The 17,058-nt window shown below is 39.9% G+C and overlaps 1 protein-coding gene across 1 annotated transcript in view; it reads right to left on the bottom strand.

Moving 5' to 3' along the window:
- LOC132824441 (multiple PDZ domain protein) overlaps positions 1-17,058 on the bottom strand; it is a 381,408-nt gene that overhangs the window by 340,893 nt on the left and 23,457 nt on the right. The window contains exon 2 of the mRNA XM_060838941.1: positions 4,245-4,326. The gene's annotated coding sequence lies outside the window, so the exon portion shown is untranslated. The remainder of the gene's footprint in view (positions 1-4,244; positions 4,327-17,058) is intronic.

Raw genomic sequence — 17,058 nt, 5'->3', positions numbered from 1 at the left:
TTAAAGGGAGATAGCTGAAGTGATAGTGAAGGCATTAGTGGCGATATCTCAGGAATCACTAGAATCGAGGAGGGTCTCAGGACTGGAAAATTGCTCATGTGACACCCCTGTTTTAGACAAAAAAAAGTATGGCAAAAGACGGAAAATTATAGACTAATTAGCCTAACCTAGGTCTTGGCTGAAAATGTGTTGCTGATTAAAGCGCAGCAGGTCAGGCAGCATCCAAGGAACAGGAAATTCGACATTTCGGGCAAAAACCCTTCATTAGGAACCTAGGTCTTGGGCAAGATCCTGGAATCCATTGTGAAGGATGAGATTTCCGAATACTTGGAAGTCTATGGTAAAATAGGACAAACTCAGCATGGTTTCATTAAGGGGAGGTCATAACTGATAAATCTGTTCGAATTCTTTGACCAAGTAATGAGCAGGTTAGGCGAAGGGGAGCCAATAGATGTATCTACCTAGACTTCAAGGCGGCCTTTGATAAGATGCTGCACAGGCGGCTACTGAGTAAGGTAAGGACCCATGATGTTAGAGGGAAGATGCTAGCATGAATAGAAGCTAGGTTGTCTGGCAGAAAGCAGACAGTGGGGATAAAAGGGCCTTTTTCAGGTTGGTGACTGGTGACAAGTGGTGCTCTGCAAGACTCAGTATCGGGACCACAGTTTTTCACTTTATACACTTTAATGTTCTAGATGAAGGAACTGAGGGCATTCTGGCTAAGCTTTCAGATAACACAAAGATACGTAGAGGAACAGGGAGCATTGAGGCAGCGGGAAGGCTGCAGAGGGATTTGGTCAAGTTAGGAGAGTGGGCAAAGAAACAGCAGATGAAATATAGCGTGGGGAAGTGAGAGGTCCTGCATTTTGGTATTAAGATTAGCTACCTGACAAAAGGATCAGTGCTCCAAAACCTTTTCTTTCAAATAAACCTGTTGGACTGTAACCATTGGTGTTGAGATTTTTTTTAAAAAAAACTTTGTCCGCCCACCACCACCACATCATGTGTGGAATGCTTCAGGACTTGGTCTATACTCGATGGAGTTTAGAAGGATAAACTGGTTTGGGGGTTGGTAGGAGAGACTAGGGCCCAAAGGCACAGAGTAAAGGGAAGACCTTTTAGAACTGAGATAAGAACTGAGTTGCAGTTGTATAAGACTCTGGTGCGGCCTCATCTGGAGTATTGTGTGCAGTTTTGATCGCCATACTATAGGAAGGATGTGGAAGCTTTAGAACGAGTGCAGAGGAGGTTTACCAGGATGTTGCCTGGAATGGTAGGAAAATCTTATGAGGAAAGGCTGAGGCACTTGGGGCTGTTCTCATTGGAGAAGAGAAGGTTTAGGGGAGATCTGATAGAAGTGTATAAGATGATTAGGGGTTTAGATAGGGTAGATACTAAGAACCTTTTACCGCTAATGGAGTCAGGTGTTACTAGGGGACATAGCTTTAAATTAAGGGGTGGTAGGTATAGGACAGAGGTTAGGGGTAGATTCTTCACACAGCGGGTTGAGTGTTCATGGAATGCCCTGCCCGTATCAGTGGTGAACTCTCCTTCTTTATGGTCATTTAAGCGGGCATTGGATAGGCATTTGGAAGTTATTGGGCTAGTATAGGTTAGGTAGGATTCGGTCGGCGCAACATCGAGGGCCGAAGGGCCTGTACTGCGCTGTATCCTTCTATGTTCTATGTTCTATAAGTAGAAACTTCTTCAGCCAGAGTGGTGAACCTATGGAATTCAATGCTACAGAAGGTTGAGGAGGCCAGATAATTTGAGTATATTTAAGACTGAAATAGAAATGTTGAGTATCAAGGGTTATGGCGAGAAACCAGGAGAATGGGGTTGAGAACCTTATCAGCCATGATGGAACGACAAAACAGACTCAATCGGCTGAATGGCATAATTTCTGCTCCTATGTCTATGGTGTTACTCACCAGAACAATCTTCACATCAATTCCCAACACTCTGTCCTCCCATTCATATTATGCATAGAATGGAGAGTTTATAAAGGTGATTAGAATTGTAACTAGTAAAGTTAGAGCAAAGTTCATAATTGTTTACCTATAGCTGGAATCTATTTACTTGCAATAAATCATAATTCTTGTTCATTGTAGAAACCTGATCTGTGTTTCTGTCAATTTGTCTTTTAACAAAAGGTAATTTTGGGGAATTTTACATGTGTCTTTAATATTTTAACCTTTCGGGTTGACTCTGGGAATGGCAGGGCTTGATTTTCCAGCGTATTATCCTAAGCCATCACAAACTACAAAATACTTGTAGCTCAAACAGACCAGAGAGAGTGGGTAGTTTCCAGTAAGTGATTCATCTCTTAACTCATTAAAACTTCAGGACCACTGACGTAAGGAATAAACAAAATACTTATAACATGTCTGGATAACCGCAATCCTAATAATCTGAAGCTTAAAGCCATTTAGGAGAAAGCAACCCCTGTTCAACCTGTACCCTATATATCACTCAATTTTTATTGCATCCAGCATTGGAACAACTTCCAAAGGCTTCTTTCAAACCCATTATCTTTAATTACAATCCTTCTTCACTAGGTCAAAAATATGCTAGAATTCCTTCAGAAATAGGACTGTTGGATTATGTACAGAGTAATTCAAAATCGTTCACCATTACATTCCCAAAAGGATGAGAATGCAATATTGGCCTTGCTAGTGATATCAGCATCTCATGAATGAAGATCGAAGGGAGAGAAAAATAAATCTCAGCAAGGGTGGTAAGGAGGGTCAAAGATGCACAAGCTGGAGAAATAGGGAGATAGAAACAGATAGTGATAAAAACAGCGGAAGAGCTACGGAGAGTGTGCCACTGGATTATTTTAAATCAGAAATAGAGAAGATTCTTGTTAGAGAAAGGATTCAAAGGTTATGGGACTGGATGGGAATGCAGAGTCAGTGTATGTAGTAACAATGCTTTTGGCATCTACACAAGGTGCAGGATCTGAGAGAAGGAGAGCAGATGAACCTAGCAGTAAGATGACAGCAGTCTCATATCCTTAAATCAAAGGCTCAAGAAGCTATTACGTGGCTGACACAAGGGTGGTCTTCAACCACATGACATCAGTTACAAACTCCATCACTTTGTAAAGATAATCTTCATTTGCAATCAGGCCTTATCAACATTGTCATGAATGGCCCAACAGCCATCATGAAAGACTTCAGGGAAGCCTCAGTACAACAGGCTCAGAAGATCAATGTTAACACGAACAGTTTAAGAATGAGAGAAAACACAAGTCAATGGAAAAAAGTGGTTCACATCTCAACTGTCCTGCTCATCCTACACTGGTACTCTATTTGTCAGAATCTTTGCTATATAATACCAATGTTATACTATACAAGATAAATTTAATATTGTATGGGCTATCTAATAACCTGATTAAATTGAATGACATTGGTAGGAAAATAAGATGCAAAGAGGAAAAGAGGCAGCCATGAAAATGTAGATAGGTTAAGTGAGTAGGCAAATGAAATTTGCTTGTCAATCTTCAGAGGAAGAAGAAAAAATTCATTATCGAAAAAAAACTGAAGAGTTCAAAGATGAAAATGGATCTGGGCATAGTTAAGCACAAATCGCAAGTAATTAATATGCAGGTACAACAATTAGGAAGCTAGTAGAACATTGTTTATTCAGTTCCTGCCATGACGAGCAAAATGTGATTGGATTGAAACATTAAAGGTGTTGGAAAAGTCTTTACGGAGTTGACGTGGAGAGAATGTCTTATGGGAGAATCTAGAACTAGGGGTTTCTGCTTACTGGTTGCCCATCTAAAAGAAACGGAATAGTTTTTTTTCCATTACAGGATTAAGTCTTTGGAAGTTTCTTCTTTACAAGGTGGTGGAAGCATAGTTACAAAATATTTAGAGTGCAGAGGGGTATTAGAATTTTGTTAAGGGGGATGAAATATTAATCAGCTAGGCAGGAATGTCGATGAGGTTATAAATCAGATCAGCTATAGTTTTATCAAATAGTAGAGCAGACTTGAATAGAGCTGAATTGTCTATTTCTGCTCCAAACTCATCTGTTCATTTTGATAAACAAAGCTGGTTAAAAATTTGACATAGAAGTTACCACCACTGTCTTTTCACCCGAGTGAAATTTGCCATTTTTCTCTCCAGTTAATTCTATCGGAACAAGTTTTTTTAATTTAAAACAAAATTAATCCTTACATTTCTCCATTTATCTAAATTTAGGCTATTCATTTTATCATAAACAAAAAAGCTTACATTTAAATAACGCCTTTCAAAAACACCAAAATGCCTTAATTTCACAGTCCAGGAAGCGTGCTGTTTTGAAAAGCAGATGCTCCTGTAATGTAAAAAACAAAACCAAATGTCAAATATCTTAATCAGCTGTTAATGATAATTACACACAAAACTGAAGTAAATAACATTTACAAAACAATGGGATAACATTAGGTGAGTAAATATGTTAAGCATCATGAGTGGTATCATGAATGCCATATCAACAAATCCCCAGGAATACATTAAATCATTGTTGACAATTCCAATCCAAAGAACAGGGACGCTAAGTCCTATAGCAAAATACAATTATCAGCTGACATTTAGATTTTACCAAGATGTTTAATTTTAATAGTTCATTTTGTGTAATTGCTGTAACACCACACTCGGTAACAATGACGCATGCACGGTCACAGTTAGTGACATGTTCTGCGACATGGGGCTGTGCTCTACTTATCCCCATTTAAAACAAAATCTTAATCTTGTAAAGCTGTAAATTCCAAGGTTAAAGGTTAATTGTGGTTTCCAAGTCTCTGATCTTGGCATGTTAATAAATTCCTCGTTCCTTTCAAGGAAAATGGATATGTTAAGGATTTCTCCTCTCTTGGCGACCCTGAGCAAACCATGATAACCATAGCTCTGGCAATTACTCGAGATTGATATACACAAAAAGGTACTGGACTCTCCAATGAAAACAAACTAATGTGCAGTATACTTCAATCCAAAGTGAATGACATATCTTTCTAAATTTCACTAACTGTTTATGTTTCTAATGTCAAGGCACCCTACCATTTGTAGCGCCCCCAAATTTAAAAAATCATTCCAACCAGCCAAGCAGAAATTTTTTATCTAAATCTTAAAAGAAACCTCAACTATACTTTGCAGAGGTCATGACCAAAAAGAATCACCTATACCCTCCAAATATTGTTCATAGGCCTGCCCCATTTAAAAAATGGCATGTAGTATCACATGCTCTGACACATTACGATGTGTAAGAGCATAAACAAAAATCCACTGAAATATCACAATGTCAGTTGGAGCCTCAGTTGTAGCCATTCTGAAGAAACATTTTGCTTTCAAGTTGAACAGTGTTTAGCAAGTTTAAATAGCTTTATCAAATTTGTCATCCTGTATCTAGAAGGAAAAATCAGTTTGTAAATGTAACAAACTATGAGGAATACAGCAAAAGACTTGGGGAAAATAAAAATGGTGAAATGAGCAAACATGACAAAAGAAATTTAATTACAAAAATGATTGAATTAGAGCTTATGATTGAGAAGGAGCAACAAACTAAATTGTGCAATCTTAAAGTGGACGAAAGAGAGAAATTGTTGAAGAAAAAAGGTTGTGAACCCTACAGTAGAGAAAAAAAAAGTGTTGCAAAACCTAAGTAAACAACTAATTTAGTTCTGCTAAAGTATTTTATCCAATTCAGACAACCACACTTTAGACAGGATATGAAGCTTGTGAGATTACTATAATGGGGGGGGGGGAAGAGGAGGAGAGGAAAACCTGGATAAACTTATCTTTCAACCAAGGAAACTTCTTCCAATGACAAGTTGAGAATAAAAGGGCACATGTTGCTGATGACAGAGAAAGAACAGAATATAAGGCTGGAGGGAAATGAATGACAAACTATGGCCTAACCTAAACAGCTGAGTGTCTATGGACAAAGTATGGACATACTGTGCCATTATGACTTAAGAAAAAACATACTTTACACAAAAGAACAATTAAAATTTGGAATGTACTGTTGAATAAATTATTTGGAGATGCCGGTGTTGGACTGGGGTGTACAAAGTTAAAAATCACAACACCAGGTTATAGTTAAACAGGTTTAATTCAAAGCACTAGCTTTTGGAGCGCTGCCACCTGATGAAGGAGCAGCGCTCCAAAAGCTAGTGCTTCCAATTAAACCTGTTGACTATAACCTGGTGTGCGATTTTTAACTCGTTGAATAAAGTGTTAGTGCGAACCAGAAACAGAGAGATACAGTAATTTAGTTATGTCTTGCCGAGAAAACTTGGCTTTTTTCCTTAAAGGTCTGTTTGAAAGGCTTTTTTTAAAAAATTCAATGGTAAATACTAGTCCATTAGACAGGTGGCTCCTTGACCTGGAGTAACACAAAGACATATAGAATACAAAAAGCCAAGTGGCCACAAACATAAGCCTCACTTAAAAAAGGTGCCATGTCTACATAGTACAGTAAATTAGACAGAAAGCAAAAGTATAAGGCAGAGATTGTGAATTTTAAATGTTGCTACTTCAGCTTCAAACATGGATTTAAAAGAGGGTCTCTGGGGAAATGTGCATCACATAAGCCAAGTAGGTTCTGCAAAATAATATGCTGCTCCAGCAACAGATAGAACACAGCTGCCAGTGAATGCAACTCAAGAGCCAAAAAAATCAAGAGAGTGCTCCCACATCCTAAATGCCAACACAAAGCACGAATTGCAACAAAAAAAAGGTGGAGATACATATTTGCAGGGAAGGATGCAAACAAACTGTAAAATGTAGCTTATTGCACTGATAAATTTCACAAGTAATTTTTATTTTAAATATCATTTACTGTTTATCTACCTGGGGCTGTTTTCCCTGGAGCATCGGAGGCTGAGGGGTGACGTTATAGAGGTTTACAAAATTATGAGGGGCATGGATAGGATAAATAGACAAAGTCTTTTCCCTGGGATCGGGGAGTCCAGAACTAGAGGGCATAGGTTTAGGGCGAGAGGGGAAAGATATAAAAGAAACCTAAGGGGCAACTTTTTCACACAGAGGGCACTACATGTCTGGAATGAGCTGCCAGAGGTTGTGGTGGAGGTTGGTACAATTGCATCATTTAAGAGGTATTTGGATGGGTATATGAATAGGAATGGTTTGAAGGGATATGGTCCAGGTGCTGGCAGGTGGGACTAGATTGGGTTGGGATATCTGGTCGACATGGACGGGTTGGATCGAAGGGTCTGTTTCCATGCTGTACATCTCTATGACCCTAAGTACTGGCTCAGTTTCATTTTTTAGAAAATGGATTAATAAAAAATTAAATCAACCCATTCAGTGTTGTTAGTACTCTCCTCTGGATCAGATGGGACTTGAACCCTGTCTAAGAGGAGAGACACTAACTTTAAAATGCATCTGAGTGATGCAGTGTAGAGCTTCACTTACATTTTTTAGTACTTCATCATTTAGAAATCATTTGGTAAGTGCGATTTTGCTTTGCAGTTCTCCAATGGGTTTTATAACAGTCTTTGGTTGTATTCAAAAGGATATTTGAGAAACAGACCAAGGAGAAGAATTCCAAAGAAAATGAGGGGGGGTGGGGATGAAAAAAAAAGGTGGTACTAACTTTTAGTTACTGAAAAGAGCTGACACAAATCTCTAAGGTGTTCTGAGGAAGGATCACCTGATCCAACATTCTGATTTCTCTTTACAAATGCTGCCAGACCTGCTGAGCTTTTCCAGCAATTTGTTGTTCGATTTACAGCGTCCAAACCTTCAGTACTTTATAATTCTGTGATTCTATGATTTTAGAATTCTATTACAAAGTAAAGCATAACATGGAGCTACAATTTGTATCCAAAAGATTTACTGTACAAATAGGAGGCATTATAACTATTCATTAGTAATGCAAAACAGTTAGACAAGAATCAAGATTTATTAAAGTGCAGGAGGACAATCAGCAGTGAGTCAGAGATGACCTGTAGAATAACACAGTCAGTCAATTCCATTCTTCAGCCCTAGTTCCACAGTTTCGCAAGCTTATTTTAAGTGTCCATTTAATTTCCTTTTGGAAATAACCGATTGCCTCAGCTTGTAGGTTGCCTGTCACAGGTCATTAATTCTTACTGCATTAAAAGATTATTTTTAACATTTCCCCATAACTCTTGCCAACAAACCTTAAATTGGTGCTTGCTAGTCCTTGCAACATCAGCTAATGTGAACAGTTTTTCTTTGTCTCTTTACCTAAACCTGCCATGAACTTGTACACCTCAAATCAAGTCTTCCGAAAACCATTTTGCCCCAAGGGAGACACCACCAGCTTCTCCATTCAACCGGGAAACACATTTGGAACATTCTGGTAAACCATTTGAGGACCTCAATCCATATCCTTAATAAACTGTAGCGACTAGAATGGATTGTAATATAGTAGCTATGGAAGAATGAATTACAAATTCTCTGAATTAATTTTATAATGCATAGAAACAAAGGAGGGATTGAAATGGAGTATGAAAACAGAAAAGAATAAAAATCTTTAAAAATTAAATCAATCCATTCAAGTTATTAAAAGGTCTGAAACAATAAAACTTGTTGTTTATAAAAGTAAACTTTCACGGCAACTAATGATTAACACATTAGAGTTCAAGATTCATCTAGAACTAAATAGTTCAGTCCTAACACTTTAAAAAGACAAGAACTAGGAACAGGGGCAGATTATTCATCCAAGACCAACTTATTAACCTACGAGATCATGACTCTTATTTCAACACTATTTTGCTGCATTGTTCCACAATGCTTTTACTATGACATCTACCAATTTCAGGCTTGAATATACTCAATGACTGAACTTTTGCAGCTCTCTGGGGTAGAGAATCCCAATGATTCAGTGAAGAAATTCCTCATCTCAGGACTTCAATAGCTGAACATTACTGCCAGGCTTAATGATTTTCTATTGGATTAGTGTTGCATCACACCCTTAGTTGAATTTTTCATGTAAAATCTTTGAACAAGTTTTCAAAAAAGGTAGAAAAAGCCTGACAAAGCTGCCATCTGACACAGTACTTCATAAAACAGGGGAATATTGCTGGCCTGATCAATTTCCAGATTTATACCTATTAGAACAGAGGTCCATCATTTGATTTTTTCCTTATTCGTAGATAGCATGTATTTGCACATTAAAATTAAAGCAACAAGCTTTAAATTGATATGACTCATTAAAATGGCAAAAGCTAACAAGGAAACGGTGCTGCAGCTCCAAAGAGTTCATTTTTAATTTTATTATTTTGTGATAAATATGGCTTTTGAATTAATGGCTTTAAACAACCAATTTGGTTAGCTAAAATCAGCTTCATTTGACCACAGTGGTTAAGTAATCCAATCACCCTTGAGAGTGGACATTCCACATAACTACGCTTTTGAGGTGGAAACTTCCACTGTGTGGACACAGGAAAATCTAACCAAATTGACATTTTATATTTATAAACAGGAAAGTTTACAGACATGCAAAGTATCAAATACCAGTTGAATTAATATAAAAATTTAAGCAATCCAGCCATAATAATCTGAAATCTAGTTATCCTAATTTTTAAGCGAAGTGTTGCATTAAACTATAATTTGAAAAATAAATCTTACCAAGGGGTGTAGGTTTGCTCACTGAGCTGTAAGTTTGATATTCAGACATTTCGTTACCTGGCTAGGTAATATCATCAGTGGCAACCTCCAAGTGAAGCGAAACTGTTGTCTCCTGCTTTCTATTTTTATCTTTCTCCTGGATGAGGTTCCTGGGGTTTATGGTGATGTCATTTCCTGTTCGTTTTCTCGGGGGAGTTGATAGGTGGCATCTAGATCTATGTTTGTTTGTGGCGTTGTGGTTGGAGTGCCAGGTCTCTAGGAATTCTCTGGCATGTCTTTGCTTAGCCTGTCCCAGGATAGATGTGTTGTCCCAGTCGAAATGGTGGGTTTTTTTTCATCCGTGTGTAGGGCTGCAAGGGAGAGAGGATCGTGTCTTTTTCTGGCTAGTTGGTGTTAGTGTTAGTGTATCCTGGTGGCTAACTTTCTTCCTGTTTGTCCGACGTAGTGTTTGTGGCAGTCCTTGCATGGAAATTTGTAAATGACGTTGATTTTGTCCATGGGTTGTACTGGGTCTTTTAAGTTGGTTAGTTTTTGTTTGAGAGTGTTGGTGGGTTTGTGTGCTCCTTGGACTCCGCGGGGTCTTAGTAGTCTGGCTGTCATTTCTGAAACTTCTTCGATGTATGGTAAGGTGGTTAGGGTTTATGGCTGTGTTTGGTCTGCTTGTTGTGGTTTGTTCTTGAGGAATTTGCGCACTGTATTTTTTGAGTATCCGTTCTTCTTGAATACGTTGTATAGGTGGTTCTCCTCTGTTTTCGGATGGATATAACACACAGATCTAGATGTCATCTATCAACCCTTCAGAAAACGAACAGGAAATGACATCACCACAAACCCCAGGAACCCCATCCAGGAGAAAGATATAAATAGAAAGCAGGAGACAACAGCTTCGCTTCACTTGGAGGTCGCCACTGATGTTACCTAACCAGGTAATGAAACGCCTGGATATCAAACCTACAGCTCAGCGTGCAACCTACACCCTAAACCTCAACCTGAGTTACAAACCTTGCAAATCTTACCTAGTTATCTGTAGTACAATCTCGTGTAACAGTTTTACAATTATCTGCCAGAAGGATATTTGGACTAAAATAAATTAGAAAAGTCAAACTTAGAAAAGATATCTGGTTAATAGTCTGGCTCCTTTTTCCAAATGAGTCAAAAAGAAAAAAAAGACATTACAAAGAAAAAGCTGCTACTACTCAGAAGTTGTTAAAAAGTGATCCATTACTAAAACAGTCTATCAATTGCTAAAACAAATACGAAACACCTAACTGCTTTAATTGTTACAGGTTGCTAACTAATGTAGAGTTGACACTCATCAACAGATTAAGGAATCTTAAGTGCACAATACATCGGTGTTAGTGCTAGATGGCCAAGGGAAAAGCACAGGCAACCTTCTTCATACTTGCTAAAAAGGTAGCATTGCAAATCAATCAAGAATATTTTCTGTAAACCTCCATCAGTCAACCAAATTAGCTTGCTACGGTTGCCTGATTTAATATTTTCAGAATGTTATCCATACATACTGTTGATTACTGTTATATTACAGTAAGGGATAAGGGCAAAACTAGGAAATAGGGCAGGATGGGTGATTGTGGGGAAGCACTTTAGGAACAATGACCACAGTTCTATTAATTTTAGAACAGTTGTTATGGAGGGGGAGAAAACTGGTCCACAGGTTCAAGTTCTAAATTGGGGTAAGCTGAATTTTCATACAAATAGACAACAGCTTGCAAGGATTGATTGGAGTAGTTTGTTTGCAGGCAAAGGCAAGTGGGAGGCCTTTAAAAGTGAGATAGCTAGGAGTTCAAGACCTATATGTTCCAGTGACATGATGGGCAAAGTTGGCAGGAATAGGGAACCATGGAGAAAGTGAGGACAGCAGATGCTAGAGGTCAAAACATGTGAAGCTGGAAAAGCACAGCCAGTCAGGCAGCATCCAAGGAGAGTCAATGTTGAGGAGCATAACCTCTTAAATCGGGACCAGGAGATTTATCCACCTTCATACATTCTAACATCCCAACACTACCTCTGTGATATGGACTGTCCAAAATAATCACCACTAACTTTCCCAATTTCCCAAGTCTTCATGAACAGCTTGTGCTCAAAATGTTGACTCTCCTGCTCCTTGAATGCAATCTGACCAGCTGTGCTTTGCCACCACACTTTTGACTCAGGAATAGGGAACCATGGATAACAAGGAAATATTGAGGTTCTGACCAGAAAAAGAGGCGACATGGCTCAGTTATAGGCAGCTGGGATCTAGGGGATCCCTTGGGGGGGGGGGGTGTATGTAAGAGATACAGGAATTCACTAAAGGAGGAAGTCAAGAGAGCAAAAAAAAGGGGACACGAGATGACCTGGGCTAAAGAGAATAGGGTGAATCCAAAGAGGCTCTTCAAGGAAAGACCACGAGAAGAACCTCTTCAGGGCCAAAGTGGACCTGTGTGGAACAGCAGGAGATGACAGAGGTCTTCCAATGAAGGTTTCTCCTATGGGGAAAGACAAAGACGATTTGGGAACTTAGGGTAATTAGTCGTGATTATCTCAGGATAGTTCGTATCACAAGAGAGGTGATGTTGGACATATTAAAATGTACGAAGGTGGATAAATCTCCTGGTCCTGATCAGATATATCCAAGAAACCTGCAAGAGGCTAAAGAAATTGCAGGGGCTCTGGCTGATATTTTTATATTATTAGTGACAAGTGAGGTCCCAGAAGACTGGAGGATAGCAAATGTTGTGCTCTCAAAGAAGGGCTGCCAGAAAAACAAACAGCTGGGAACTATAGACCAGTAAACCTGACATCTGTGGTAAGTTACTTTAGAAAATTCTGAGGGATAAGATACACAAGCATTTGGAAAGACAGGGTTTGATTAAGAGTAGTCAGAATGGCTTTTAGAGTGGGAGATCATGCCTCACAAAATTTGTTAGTTCTTTGATGAAGTGACGAGGAAGGTTAATGAGGACAGGGTAGTAGATGTAGTCTATATGAATTTCAGTAAGGCCTTTAAAAGGTTCCACATGGCAGGCTGCTCTGGAAGGTTAGGTCAGGTCATATGGAATCCAGGGAAAGCTGGCAAATTGGATACAAAATTGGCCTGATGCTAGGAAATAGATTAGATTAGATGAGATTACTTAGTGTGGAAACAGGCCCTTCGGCCCAAAATGTCCACGCCAACCCTCCGAACAGCAACCCACCCAGACCCAGGTAATAGTAGAAGGATGCTTGTTGGACTGGAAGCCTGTGACTAGTGATGTGCCTCATGAGTCAGTGCTGGGCCCATTGCTGTTTGTTATCTATATCAATGATTAGGATGAGAATGCACAAGGCATGATTAGTAAGTTTGCAGATGACACTAAAATGGAAGGTTATCAGAAATTGCAGCAGGATCTGGATCAGCTGTGGAAGTTGGCCATGGAATGGCAAATGGAGTTTAATGTGGAGTCAAATCAACGTAAGAGTTTCATGGTGAATGGTAGGGCCTTAATGAGTGTGGTGGAACAGAAGAACGTTGCACCTGAACTCCAGGTTGTCTGAAAGGTGGAGTCACAGGTAGACAGGGCAGTGAAGGCAGCTTTTAGCATGCTCACCTTCATCAGTCCAGGACATTGACTAAATAAGTTGGGAAGTTGTGTTGCAGTTGTACAGGATGTTCGTAAGGCAACATGTGGAGTATTGGGTCAGTTTTGGTCACCTTACTACAAGAATAATGTTATTAAACTGAAACGAGCACAAACATTTACAAGGATGTTGCCAAGACTCAAGGATATAGGGAGAGGTTGGCTAAGCTAAGACTTTTTTTCTTTAGAGCATGGGGGAGGTGGTGGGGGGAGAGAAATCCTGTAGAAGTATAAGATGAAAGGCATGAATAGGGTGAATGCACTCAGTCTTTTTCCCAAGGTTAGGGAATCAAGGACGAGAGGAAAAAAAATAAGTGGGAATCAGACAGCAACTTTTTTTAAGAAAAAAAAAGGGTGGTACACATATGGAATGAGCTGCCAGCGGAAGTGGTTGAGGTAGGGACATTAACATTTAAAAGGTATTTGGATAAATACATGGATGGGAAAGGTTTAAGAATACGGGCCAAGTGCAGGGAAATAGGTTAGCGTGGATGGACATTTTGGCCAGCATGGTCCAGTCTGGGCCAGAGGGCCTGTCTCTGTGCTGCAGGACTCTGAATCACAATTTATTATTTACAAAAAACCCATCTCAAATTCACTATGATTCAATACATTATACTGGCAAAAGCTAAGTGAAGCATGTCGCCTCCCAGAACTCGTCCAAAGTTTGGGAACTTAAATATAGTTTTACAGGGGAATAAGCAATATTCATTTTTTCCCCTCAGATACATTAAGTGCTTTGTCACTAAGATCAGAAACACATGAAAAAAGGTCCCAGGGTCTTAATCCTGGACTGCACACATTCATGGCAGACATAATTTTTCAGTGAATTAACGAAAAATCAGCAAGAATATATAGAAGTGACTTATTTTTAAGTACTTTTTTTTAAAAAGAATCAAGTGTAAAACTTATCAAAACATTGTCAAGGGACATTGCAAACAAAGCCAAAATGCAAATCAAGAAGCAGATGACAATCTTAAATAAACAAACTGGAGTTTTTTCACTGCTGCTTCAAGTATGCTCAGTACTTTTTGGCAACTCCAAATTATCTTGAAGGATTGCCTTTAATGTTCTCCGCAATCTGCATGTTCTAAGCTTCAGATAGCATACTCCAGCACACTGCTCACCTTGGTAAGTGTGGTTAGCATAGGAAACTCCCATGGGTTACACATTTCTCACTGTCACAGATTCAGATTGAGTTATTTCCCACTTTGCTCCATAGACCGTAGTATCCTTACCAAACAAAAACCTATTGATTTCAATCATGCTCTTCACAAACAGCAAGAACATTATCCTACATAAATATGGAAATGTCAGTGTTGGACCGAGGCGGCTAAGGTGAGAAGTCACACGGCGTCAGGATTTAATCCAATAGGTTTATTTGAAATCACAAGCTTTCAGAATACTGCTCCGTCATCAGGTCTGACATGGTTATCGTCCCTCCATGGTCAATACTAAAATCAAGAGGTTGGTTTTAAATCTTACCCACCTCACAGTTAAAATTGATCAGGTTAGTTACCCCTTCCCCCATGTAAATGCATATGCCTAAAGCAGGATAAATGATAAAAGGTCAAAAAGTCAAACATTCCACTGTGGAGCCAAACTGTGGCCAGCCAGACTACACAAACAGGATAGTTCACATACGCTTGGCGCATAATGGTATCTCTAAGCAGAGAAACTGTGTGGCTATGTAGCTACTCAGGATCTGTGCATGCTTATGCAAATCCCAGCACTGAATTACTGTTGGAGAGAAAAAGGGAATGATGGCAAAGAGACAAACAGCACTGAGACCTCCATGACATCAAATATAGGACAAAGCTGAATGTAATAACATTTTACTAACACGTCAAGTAACTGTGCTGCAAAAGCAAAACATAACTGCGAAAATAGGAGGAGAACTCTGCTCTGAAGTAGATGCCCAAGATAAAATGTGTATTAGATTAGATTAGATTAGATTTAGTGTGGAAACAGGCCCTTCGGCCCAACAAGTCCACACCGACCCGCCGAAGCGCAACCCACCCATACCCCTACATTTACCCCTTACCTAACACTATGGGCAATTTAGCTTGGCCAATTCACCTGAGCCGCACATCTTTGTGACTGTGGGAGGAAACCGGAGCATCCGGAGGAAACCCACGCAGACACAGGGAGAATGTGCAAACTCCACACAGTCAGTCGCCTGAGTCGGGAATTGAACCCGGGTCTACAGGCGCTGTGAGGCAGCAGTGCTAACCACTGTGCCACCGTGCCGCCCACTGTGCCAGAATAGGGACAGATAAGGTCAATAAAATCTGGCCTTCAAAGATGTCAGACCAACAATTAACTGGCGTAGCCAGTTCATGAGGTAATTCATGAGTCTATTCTTGTGATTACAGACCTAGATTGCTCAGAAACTAACAAAAAGAACCTGATGTCAAATTAAGTGCCTGAAGTTTCATCAAGTATTAGCAAAACAAGTGCCAATGGCATCACATCAGCAACCTAGACTGAAGATCCATGATATTTCACCATACCTGGTAACTGAACTGTGAAATGGAAAAGGTCAAAACAGTCTCAGTGAAAATAACAGGCCAACAGTAGACCAGGTTTAGTGTTTAGCTCGAAGTGAGGACTGCAGATGCTGGAGATCAGAGCCAAGAATGTAATGCTGAAAAAGCACACAGATCAGGCAGAATCCGAGGAGAGGAGAATCTACGTTTTTGGCATGAGCCCTTCATCAGGGATAAGGCTTGTGCACCAAAGGGATAGAGAGATAAATGGGAAAGGGTGTTAGGGCTCGGGTGAAGGCAACTGAGTGCACGATAGGTATATGAAGGTGGGGGTGATGTGATAGGTCAGAGAGGAGGGTGGAGTGGACAGGTAGGAAGGAAGATGGACAGATAGGACAGGTAAAAGAGGGGAGCGCCAAGTTGGAAGGTTGGATCTGGGATAAGGGTGGAGGGAAAAATGAGGAAACTGGCGAAATCCACATTAATCCTGCTTGGTTGGATGGTCCCAAGGCAGATGAGGCATTCCACATAAGGTTGGGACCCTCCAACCACGCGAGATTAATGTGGATTTCACCAGTTTCATTTCCCCTTCCCCCACCTATCCCAGATCCAACCTTCCAACTTGGCACCGCCCTCTTGACCTGTCCATCTTCCTTCCTACCTGTCCACTCCACCCTATCACCAGCACCCTCCACTCTCAGCTACCTTCTGCCCAACCCCAGCCCTACCCCACGCCTCCCATTTATCTCTACCCTCCTCTCCTTCTCCCCCCCCTCCCCCCCTCCCCCACCGGGCTCACAAGTGTTGTAACTTGCATGGTCAAGATAAATAATTTAAAGTCTATCTTGTTTTATGTTTGAAAATTATGTTAAACATTACAATCCTGGAACAATTCTTAAAATACAATCACCACGATGTGCAAAATGAAAAAGTGAAGTTCATGATTTATAGTGTGCAGAACAGGTGTAAGGGTGACTCACATAATGGAAGTGTATGGACATGGAACATGTTTAGATCCCACATGACCAATCAGATCAAACCATACTAGTGAAGAAATAGCACCCACATTGGATATTAGAACCTTTGGCACAACAGCATAATACATAGTCATTTACATGCATTCCAAATTGAGCCACGTGCAAGTAAAATGGAATAGTTAAGGAAACCTTTTCAAAGGGATGATGCAGTTGATAAGATCTATGTGGACAAAGGTATTTGATACAGTGATAAGAGAAAAAAAGTTATAGAAAAAACTAGAATCAATGGGAATGAAGACCAAGCTCTTTGCTGGTTGGAGTCATATTTGGCATACAGGAAGATGGTTATTGTTGCTGGTGATGA

This window comes from Hemiscyllium ocellatum, chromosome 2 (assembly GCF_020745735.1).
Source record: "Hemiscyllium ocellatum isolate sHemOce1 chromosome 2, sHemOce1.pat.X.cur, whole genome shotgun sequence".
Taxonomy (NCBI): domain Eukaryota; kingdom Metazoa; phylum Chordata; class Chondrichthyes; order Orectolobiformes; family Hemiscylliidae; genus Hemiscyllium; species Hemiscyllium ocellatum.
The sequence above is the reverse complement of the archived record's forward strand: the minus strand, read 5'-3'. Positions and strand labels throughout refer to the sequence as shown.